Consider the following 11,904-nt stretch of genomic DNA (forward strand, 5'->3'; position numbering starts at 1 on the left):
TTAGGAATCTGAAATGGTAGATTTTCAGATGCATTTGTTTGCAGGTATCCATTGTACTCGCTCTACAAATGAAAGTGCAGTTTAGGATATTTGAAATGAAAAGGTCAATGCGCGCACACACACGCGCGTGTGTGTGTGAATGCAGCTACTTTTTGTGCCAAAAAAAGTGTCATGATTAAGTTGCAGCGAGGCACCTTTACAGTTAGGCAGACTCACGGTCACCTTATTGTCGCCTCTTTTGTTGGTGCTAGATTTGACCAGGAGGGATGCTCTATTGTTGTGCTTTGTTGTTTGGCTGACAGGCAACTAATGTTGTGCTCTGCATTTGAAAAGGTTGCACAGCAGCTAAATAGAGGACTTGACAAATTTCCTTTTTTTCCAACACAACCTAAATATGCTTAAAAGACTGTAAATTGTGGATGTATACCTCCGTTTGAAGCGTTCATAGCAAACAGCTAATTGTGTAACAGTGCATTTCCTAAATGCAAAATTGGGAAGATTTTGAATATATCATCACTCACAGTACATAAAACCATCAAAAGACTGGGAATCTGGAGAAATCTCTGTGTGCGAGGGATACGACCTAAAATCAATACAGGATTATTAATTTTGGGCCCTCAAGTGGAACTGCATTAAAACAGGCATGATTGAAATCACTGCATGGGCTCAGGAACACACCAGAAAGATAGTTCACCTTGCCATCTACGAATGCACATTAAACCAAATCATGCAAATAAGAAACCATATTGAACATGATATAAAAAAACTGCTGCCTTCTCTGGACCAAAAATCATTTAAAATAGACTGAAGCGTATAAAATTGTTCTGCAGTCAATCTTAAACATTTAAATTATTATTTGGATAACATAGACAGTACAACCTCCAGACAAAGAGGGGAGCAAACATCTGGCTTATTATCACTATTTACTTCAAAAGTCTTCACTTCTGATGGTATGTCAGTTTGTTAGTTTCTATGGAATTGAAAGCTGGCACATCTGGAAAGACTCCATCAGTGCTAGAAGATATATACTGTACAGATTTAGAGCAACATATGCTTATTTACATTTTGTATTTTTCAGGAAAAGAAAATGATAAACATCATACTGAATCTATTATAGCAACTTGACTTGTCAGGGTAAGGAGTCCGGGTGCTGAACTGGCCTGCCTGCAGCCCAAATCTTTCACTAGCTGAAAATATTTGGCACATGATGATATGAAAAATAAAATAAAGATGACCCTGAATTGTTACACTCCTACACCAGACAAGAACAATGGGCAATTATTCTCTCCCAAAAGTACATAAACTCAGTTCCCAGATTTTTATGGACTCTTTTTAACAGAAGAGTTGATGCTAAACATGGCCCTGTCCCAACTTGTTTTAGACATGTTGTTGCCATCAAATTCCAAATAAGCTCATATTTTTCATAAAATACCACATTTTCTCAGTTTCTGTTTTCCATGTCTTTCTTTGAATAAAGTATTGATTTATGAGATTTGCAATAATTTAGTTCATTTAGTCCTAACATTTCTGGAATTGAGTTTCTCAATAAGTGACTGTACCAGCTGTTATGTTGCTATACCTTGATTTTTCCCACCAGTCTTTAAAGGACAGCAATATAAATCTTGCATTCAGACATGGTGTAGTGGATGTTTCTTAGAATGTAGGGCAAGCTCTACTTTAGAAGTCACACATTTAAAAAGCTGCATTTGATTAAACCTACAGCCAGGGCTGCTGTGTTCGGTCGGCCATCTAATAATAGGTTGACAACATGGATGGGAATCCTGTTATATTTATATATACACAATGCCTTACAAAGAGAGTGTATTATAAAAGTCTAAAGTATATTGTATTTATTTAATTTTTATTTGACATGTCTAAATGATACGTTTCAGAAGGAATTTGTGGCTTTTGGGGTACAAGCAGCATAGAGGAGAAACAAGCTAACATTTTGTCTTTTACCATGGAGTCTTTGAAATAAAAGAAATAAATAAAAATGCCAGCCCAATCCTTTCAGGACTGATTTCTATTTTGGTATGAAATCAAAATGGAAAAATAAGAAAGTGTTATTGAATCCAAGTATGCCAATTTTGGTTCATTTGTACTCTGGGGAATTTGGATGTAATATGGTGTTATGTAACGAGCAGAGATTGGGGCAGAATGCAGCGCAGAAGGCTGTGTTGCACTGGAGTTATGTGAGTTGCATTGCTCATTCATGTGCCTCACTCTGTCTCTCCAAGCTGCTAGCCTTCTAACACTCTTGTGGCAGACATCCCAATATCCCTTGTTGAGTGTAAGACGTTCACACACTTGGCACAGGGTTCTTCTCTCTCGATGTTCACATTTCTCTGTTTCTTAACAACAAAAGAAACATAACTCAAAACACTGTCAGCTCTGGAAGTGCTCCTACTGAGCCCTTGTTTTTAGGCTGGCAGTCAAACATCACATTTCAATTCTGCTTTATGCATTTCCCTTTCTGTCTAAAATCTATACTTGTGCATGGAATCTTTCTCTTCCTTCAGACTTGTCATCTCCAAATTTCTGTGAGTTTTCTTCTTTTCTGCTGTTCTTTTTCTCCCCATTGCTGCCCAATTCTCTGCGGCCACCAAAACAGCAAATTAGACAAAGACCTCAAAGAAAAAATGCCACTAAAAATTGTCATATGACTCACTTCGCCACAACAAAAACATGCATTGTGAAGTAGCATGAGCCTGTCTACAGTGTTATAATTAGACTGTCCCCTCGTAGCCATTACTTGACTCAGCAGCTACTGTCAATATGTCCCTTTTTTCAGCTTTTCTATTCCCTTTGTCTGTGATGTGAATCATGCCCCCCTTCCACCACGTTGTAGGTTGTGGTTTTGTGACCTACTTGTCGGAGAGTGTAACATTTTCAGGCTTGTCACTTCTTTGCTTTCTACAGACGTCACTGATTTGCATAGATGTCTATGTCATAGATGACACCTCATTACTCAGTCTGTGTGGTTTCTATATAAAACCATAGCCAGAATTGACCAGTAAACACTTTTGCAGTTGAGACTGCAAAAGTGTTATAGAGAATATACACCTCGCCAGTCCTGGGTTGGACACCTTTCTGCCATCAGAACGCCTGTAATTCTTCATGGTATCGCTTCAACAAGGTGCTGGAAATATTCCTCAGATATTTTGTTCCATATTGATATGACAGCATCACACAGTTGGAGATCTGTCAGCTGCACATCCATGATGCAAATCTCGTGTTCCACCATATCCCAAAGGTTTTCTATTGGACTGAGATCTACTGGTTGTGTAAACCACTTGAGCACAATGAGAACCCACTGTCACACTCAAGAGTCTGAGATGATCTGGTCATAAAAAGACCCCCATGGTCAGCAGCAATAGATATGATATATAAATAGGCTGTAGCATTGAAACACTGCTCAACTGGTAGTATTGGGTCCAAAGTATGCCAAGAAAATATCCCTCACACCATTACACCACCACCACTGGAATGAAGCATTGGTACAAGGCATGATAGAGCTATGCTTTCATGTTACTTACGCTAAATTCTGACCCCATCTGAATATTACAACAAAAACAAAGACTTAACAGAACAGACAACATTTTCCTAGTCTTCTCTGTGAACCTATGCAAAGTGTAGCCTTAGTTTCCTGTTCTTAGCTGATATGATGTGTATTTCTGCATTCAGAGATGTTCTTCTGTATATCTTGGTTATAACAAGTGGTAATCTGAGTTAATGTTGCCTTACTGTCAGCTTGAAGGAGTCAGCCTATTCTCCTTTTATTTCTGACATCAATAAAGCATTTTCATTCAGAGAACTGCTCCTCACTGTATATTGTCTGTTTCTTAGACCATTCTCTATAAACAGTACAGGTGGTAGTTTGCGAAAATCCCAGTAGATCAGGATTCCCTGAAATAGTCAGATCAGCTTGTCTGGCGCCAGCAACCATGCCACGTTCAAAGTCACTTAAATCCCACTTTCCACCCATTCTGATGCTCAGTGTCAGTTTGAACTTCAGCAGGCCATCTTTGTCATGTCTGCACGGCTAAATGCATTGAGTTCCTGTCATGTTACTGGCTGATGAGAAATCTGTGTTAACAAGAAGGTCATTAGGCTGACCTAATAAATTGGCTAATTAATGTACATTAAGGTACTGGCAGCTTGGTCTACCAGTATGAAAGTACTGCAGAACGTGGTGAGCTATTAACCATGCACTTTAAAAAAAAAAAAAACATAACATAACATAATTTAAATAACTGTTACAAAGGAGTGCAATTAATGATATAAAATTAAAGAACATGACCAATAAAAAAAAAACGAATATGGCCATTCAAGAAGGTTGTCATTATATATATTCAATTCAAAACTATATTTTTGCTTTTAGTGTAATACAGAAAAGGGCTTTTTTGAGTACGGGTTAAAATTTCTACAGTTTGGGTAAAATAGTTCTGAAAGTGTAAAATTCCCCAAATTCATTAAAGAAAACCCCAGAAACCTGCTGTGCTTTGCTACAGTGGCTAGTTACTGAGCTAGGTTTGGACAATTGCTTTGAGGGATTAGGGTTTTAGAAAATGGGTTATAATTTCAGTGGAATACTGTAATTATTGGCGTGGCAATATTCCAGTGCAGGTTCCAAAAAAGGGAAAAAAGCCAAATGCAGCTTTAATAAAGGTGATGAAAGCATGTTAGGAAAATGGTTAACCCCCCCTTGGCTCATATTTACAGTCTTCCAAGGTTTCTTAAGAGTGAGATTTGAGTGCCATCTCAGGTTCTGAGCACTGGAGCAGCACTGTTGTTTTATTAATAAGGAGGTGGCTCTGTAGTCCTCTGGGCTATTAATTCTGGATAGACATAAAAGACCACAGAAATTGGATAAGCCACTGATATTTGAAATGCAAAACATGCAAAAGTTAAGGATTTGCTGAAATTGTATCACCCAGTAGCTCATATATTTTTTAACTATACTATAGATTTTCTCTAATTTTTGCATTATAATGCTGAAAGACTATTGTTGGGAAATGAATTATGTCTTAAAACAGTGAAACTTTTAATTGCATTAAACCTCCTAGAGCTTTGTGAACCTGGCAGTGGGTCACTCGGTACAACCCAATATTACTCACAATACAACTCACAGAACTTTGTATTTTTAAACTCCTGAAGCTTCCATTGCCAAGTCCTGGATTATGTGTATTCACCAACAAGCTGGTCAAAAGCGGAAAATTCACAGATAATGAGTGCTGTGAAGCAATTCTTTCATTTTCCCTTCACATATGAATTTGGTTACAAACAGAAACAAAAAACAAAACACCAGTGCCCTGGCACATTGTCACAGGGGAACATTGTTCACAGTTGCAAAATCATGGAAGCACGCAAAAAACACTCTGGCAAAATAAACGGATGCATGATGATACCCTGTGTCACTACTGTTCTGTTCAATTTCATGCCCACTGAGCACTGAAGCAGGTGCTCTCAATAGTCCAGCCATTTGATGCCAGGGGCACCTTTTCAGGTTTCTGCTTACCTATTGGTTTGTCATGAATGTCTGGGAATCCTGTTGGAGAACTAAATACACTCCATGATTAAGTAGCTTTTATCAGCAATATGATGAAACAATTGTTTTCTGTATGACTTTATCAGTCTCCCACATTATTGTGTAGTTTTAAGTTCTTGTCAAAGCATTTTAATCAGGTCTGATAATGAGGTCTGGCCATTGATTGCCTTGATTTTTTTCTTTCAGCCATTCTGTTGTAGGTTTATTGCTGGGGATCATTGTCCTGCTGCATGACCAAATTTCAGCTTTAGCTGTCAGACACATGGCTTCATATTTGACTCTTTGACTACAGAGAAGTTCATGGTTGGCTCATTATTGGCTGCAATACAACACCAAAATCATAACTCCTTCACTTCCATGCTGGGCCGTTGTTATGAGGTGTGATTTCTGATATGCTGTGTTTAGTTTTTGCCAAACATGGATCTGTGCGTTATGGGCAGACATATGCACGTTTCGCTCATCTATCCAAGTACATTGTTCCAGAGGTTTTATGGTTTCAGATGCCACTTTGCAAACCTAAGTCATGCTGTTAGAGATGCTTGGCATCACTTCCAGACAAGCAATCGGTCAGTCTTTTTTTAATATGCCATCATGATGTGAACAGTTAACATGCTAACTGCGACCTGTAGAGTTTTGCAGTTTTTCTGAACATTGCTTGGTCAGACACTTGGATGAATTTGCTGGGACCTCCATTCCTCAGAAGATTGTAATACTGTGTTAACATTTTGCTAAAATGTCAACTTTAGTAGAGATGGTCACACATGCTGCCTACGCCATTAATTCTTATGGGTGTATGTAGTTTTTAGCAGGACTACATAGAGTTCTGTGAAGATTTTCTTTTTGACATGACTATATACATGGACAGATTTCTGAGTGACACATTTTCTGCAGATGGTAAATGGGTTAATTGTGTTTACAGTATATTTAATTTAAAAGAAAGAAAACTGCACTGACAGTCTGTTATTATACAGGTTATTTCAAACTTCTACTACCAGAGGCTTCTTTACATTGATTAAAAATGTGTTTTTGTTATGTAATGGATGGCCTCTCTATGACATTATAGTCATAGATTTTAGTAACAAGTTCTTCAATGTCTTCAGAAAAAAAAAATCAATGTAATCATTCCTTACACAAATATTTGTATATGACACAGTATTTATTTCATATTTTGTTAAACTCTGTGAATTCATCACTGCTGTATAAACAAAGTTAAACTAATTTGAGTAATTTCTCACAAGGGTTGGGTCTGAGATGACAGCTGATTGTAATAACTTATGTTTGGAAGCTGCGTCACTATCAAATTATTCCAACAAAAAGAAATATGTGTTTTCATTTTTAGTCACTTTGAGACATGTTGAAAAATGTGTGTGAGAAAGTTGGAATACGTTTTAGCAGAGGAAGAGTTACGCATATTTAATGCAGTGAAAACGGCTTTTACAAAGAGGCAATTTTTTCGTCAGTCATTGCGGCTTTAATTACATCATTAATACACATTACAAATTTTGTTCAGTGCATCTTTGTTTCTGTCCTGCGAAACTCGCTTCTCGCAGTCAGGCTTAGTGTTTGTTAACCGATGCCAAAAGTCAATTATTCACCGCAAGCCTCTGAGTAAAACTAGACAAGAAAGGAGAAAGAAAAAAGTGCACTGGGTAAAATTGCCATTTACCTCCCTGTGGCCCGTGCGGGTTTGTCAAAAAAGGGACGGTATTAGTTCACGTTTTGTTTTTTTTTAACACATGAGTGAGTTTAATTGGGAAGCAGTTTCATCTTGGGGCTATCAATACCGAGACCTAGTCGGCTTGGGAACTGATGCGTGCCTTGTTCTCCAGGGGTAATTTCATTGGGATCGTCTACAATTGGCTCTCCTGCCTGTTTCCATTACCCTCAGAACTAGTGGAAAAATAAACAAGGTGAGATGAATGAGAATGCGGGGTGAAAAAGACAAAGCCGAAGGGGTGTTACAAGGAGCTCCTGCTGTCCGGCTTCTATGGTTGGGTGAACATTGCTTTAACAGAAAATGTGTGAAGCTGTTTTTTTTTATTTTCTTTCACTCTCTTTTTTTTTGGTTTTAAGTTAGGCTTTGCATCAGAAATCCTCAGGTTGACACTGTGTATGCATCTGCATGTATTTGTGGATTTGTGAAAATACATATGCAGATGTCCTTGTGACGAGATTTCCAGATATAAAAATATTAAAACATACACACAATCTTGTGCTAGTAATAATATTCTTTTTAGTGTGACAACAAAGCAATATTTGTGATGAAACTCCTATCACAAATTTCTTTCCAGAATAGCCTCACTGTCATCGATCAAATGCAGTCAGTACCATCTGGGAGACTTACATAAGTTCTGTAAGTCCCACCTTTTTTTTTTTTGCAGCTTTCACTTCTCTCTAACAAAGATATCTGACTTCAAAGACATTTCCAGAAAGCACTCCAGGCCCAAAGTGTCCTTTTGTGTCCTTCTACACTTTTTTTTCTTTTTCTCACACCAAGCAATCATTGCACGTGAAATGCCATGTGTCTAATTTCAAAAACAATAGATACCGTGTGTGTGTTTTGGGGGGAAAGATGTGGAAACGCAGCACTCGGAAGAAAGAAAGAAAGAAAACGCTGCTTAAATTAAATAAGGATTAAGATGTGTTCGTGTCTATTTCACACTCCAGCTGTTGGCTCATGTTGAGGAGTAAAGCTAATTAATTCATCACAATCATAATGAAGTTATGTTGTCGTAGTTTTCATGCAACACTATCACTCACTTGACGACTGCTGTGAAATATCATCATTGTGATGTGAAACATATTTGGGTGAATGTGGACATTTATGGTTGATTGCTATGATTTTTAAAACCTAATTAGCTGATAAGGGTTTTTCAGAACAGCTAAGTAGTCTCTGAGATTCATGTGAGTTTTGGTATACTCTTTACGCTGGCAAAATAGTCCCAGGAATTGTTTCTGTTACCATCTGCTGGCATAATAGGTTTCACAACGTGTCTTGAAGCTTTCATCTCACTGTAGTGCAGACTGCCAAAAACATTCAGATCCTTAAAAAGCAAACATATTGAGGATATTTTTGCACTTAAAGTTATGCACGGAAAGCATAGTGATGCCATTAGAAGATCCTGAAGTGCAGATATCAGAGAGATATGGCCTTGAGGCATCTTTATCTTTCCACTGCCTGCTAACAGGAGCCAGAATGAGTGCAGAAACGCTCTTCCTGGTTTGTGTGGTGATGTACTGCATGCGTCCGGTTAGAACAACATGTTTGTTTACAGCATTGTCCCTGATTTAAAAATGTAACTTGTTCTTTTGTAATTTGTTTTGTGTTCAAGGTGACGTAAAGGGATGACATCTGTCTAAAAAGTTACCTCCTGATTATCCCTTTAATGCACCACTGATAGATGGATCAGTAGTGGGAAATGGTTCTAAATTGCTGCATTCGTTTATATGTTGTAAAAACAGGCTGTTCTTACTAGGAAATGTTAGCACTCAACATTTATTCTAACAAAAAACCATAATTTTTCAATTAAAGATAATGAGCCACAACATTCAAAACACAGGTGAAGTCAATAAAATATATCTAATGGTTAATTTGTTGTGATTTGGCGCTATATAAATGAAATTGAATTGAATTGAATTGAATTTTATTATTTGCTTCGAGCCCTGTGTACAGGAGCTGCATGCTAAAAGATCTTTTGTTAAAAGGGTTGGCGTAATAAGCAAATGCTTCAGCCAATACCTTTTGATTAGCCTTGTCTCATGCTTTCTTGCTTTGTGGTAAATCTTTGTTCTGTCTTCACTGAGATATTTGAATGCTAATCAATAAAAACATATCACTCATAATAATAATGGCACCTAATGTTCAGTCCCACTAGAGCAGCGGTCCCCAACCCCTGGGCCTCGGACCGGTACCGGTCCGTGAGTCGTTTGGTACCGGGCCGCGAGAGTTGAGGCTCAGGTGTGAAATGTATAGTTTTCAGTAGGGCTGGGTATCGTCACTGATTTCTAGAATCGATTCAATTCCGATTCGCAAGGTCCCGAATCGATTCGATCCACGATTCGATTTAATTCGATTCGATTCGATTCGATTCACTTCGATTTGAATCTGGGAAATTTTGACAGTCAGAAATATTATAATTCAGATCAGTACAGTTACATATTTTGGTATCTATAAAAAGGAAGCTGACACATGCAAGACTTTATCCAAGGTCTGAGCATCACAGCAGATGCCTTTGTGTCAAAGTAGCTGAGGATAAAGCACAGAAAAACATGAAGGCGATTTTCCTGGCCTGGGATTTTATAAAAATATTCTGCAGTACATCAAAAACGAAAGAAAACCATTAATCAACACATGAACATTACCTCTGAAGTTACAGCGGTTTTATTAGAGACACGGCTAAGCGTTTTGCATTTTGCATAATTCTAAAAAGTTTAAATTTGTTCAGTATTGAACGGCAGAAATTAGGTTTTCTTTTCGGAAGTATATAAAACGAAAAAAAAAAAACCCATCGGCGGACAGTGCTGTAAACAACGGTAGACTTGTGCATAACAAGCAAGCGAATAATGCAGAAAACAGTACAGAGAGAGAGAGGGGGAGAGCGAGAGAGAGAGCTGTGCATCGTGGTTGAAGCAAAACAGTAAAAGTAAGAGTGAATACATGACGATGTTTATGTGAATTGTAGTTTGGATCTTCTTTTGCTGCTGGTTCGGTCAATATTGTTTGGAGAGAGATCAAACTAACAGCTTTAGAATCAGCGCATAAAGGGCATGAACACAAAGCGCGGACCCGCCGACAGATCAGAATCAGCGAGCTGTCGGCTTTCAGCCCCAACTGTGAGAAAGGCAACATCTCACTGATTCTGATCCGCGGGCTGCGCTGTGTGTTTAAGTCTTTGTGCAGAATCCGTGTTCCTGCTCTCATTTACTGTCTTAGCTGTTTGGTGGTTGTTGAAATTTTGTGAGATTTCCCCAGAGATTCTGGCATTTCGGGCAAAATAAATTTATATTAAAAAATCAATTCAGGATTTTAATGAATCGATTTTACGTTATCCAAGCCAGAATCGATTTTAATCGATAAATCGATTATAAAAACCCACCCCTAGTTTTCAGGGTTTTTATCGGTTTTCAGCATTATTTTGTTATCGTTTTTATCGTTTACTCAGTTTTCCTTGGTCTTTTCACGTGTGTTATGAATAAATTTTCTTTTTTTCGGTACAGGTACTAGTTTTATTTTGTTGTATTTATCCGCGACACCTTAAAGGCTGGTCCATGAAAAAATTGTCGGGCCAACTCAGACCGACTGCAGTCACTCTAAGACAGATAAAGGTTGACATCTAATTTGTAAATGCAGAGAGTCTGCATTTACAGAACTCATCTGTGGTACATCTCTTACCAATAGGGGAGCTGATTTAGCTGGATAAAAACTGGTTGTGTTCTGGTTATATTCTGTCACTATTTGTGAAGGAATTTCTATTTAAAATCGATGCAGTTGTGGCTTTAATTGAATGTAAGCAATGAATGTGAATTCATGTTTAACGTGGTTTTTACATGTATTTAGATGGCATTAGATTTACAGTTGTCACTGATTTATCAAAGACAATCACTGTATTGTTGCAAACAGATTGCATGTAATTGCCAACTTGGTGCAAAAAGACAGAGTCAGTCTGCTAATGGAGCCAAGACTTTGATGACCAGGTGACTGCGAGTGGTCACAGACCTGTTTCTTATTTTTGGAAGCAGCAAGATCACAAATTCATAGCACACAATGAAAGCATGCAATAATTTCTGGTCATGCAATGGTCTCAAACCACTGTTTTCTCTTCTGTGACACATCTTATGAGTCATGTTTTCAAATGCACTGTCTATAATATTGCCTTGTTAATGGCCTTATTAAAATAGAAAATGATTTTGGAGGCAATTATATTTATGGTTAGGCTGGTTAGCAAAGTGTCCACAGAAGAAGAATTCTTACATTTTTATAGTTAGTTTTTCATCCCAAATGTATTTTCTTCTCTGGCACTACATTAGCTGCTTCCTGTTTATTAATCCAAACTGCTAGACCTTATTTATATCCGTGTGGAAATCTTGGACTCCTGGGCCCAACAAAGGCTGAGCATACGGTGACAAAATTATCTTAAACGATTATCCACTACCAATTAGGGGCACCCTGGAGTGTTTTATCTGCCTTTTTAACACAATAAATATTTCCCTTCCTAAAACATCAGGCAACAAGGGGATAGGCCTCAGATGAAAATATATAAAAGGAATGTGTCCCTGGGAATGGTGACGCGCCAGAACCCTGGGAGGTAACATCTTGCGATCGTGAATTTGCTTTTCTCACAAATGTGTGTGAGATG

The sequence above is a fragment of the Neolamprologus multifasciatus genome, chromosome 12 (assembly GCF_963576455.1).
Source record: "Neolamprologus multifasciatus chromosome 12, fNeoMul1.2, whole genome shotgun sequence".
Lineage (NCBI taxonomy): Eukaryota > Metazoa > Chordata > Actinopteri > Cichliformes > Cichlidae > Neolamprologus > Neolamprologus multifasciatus.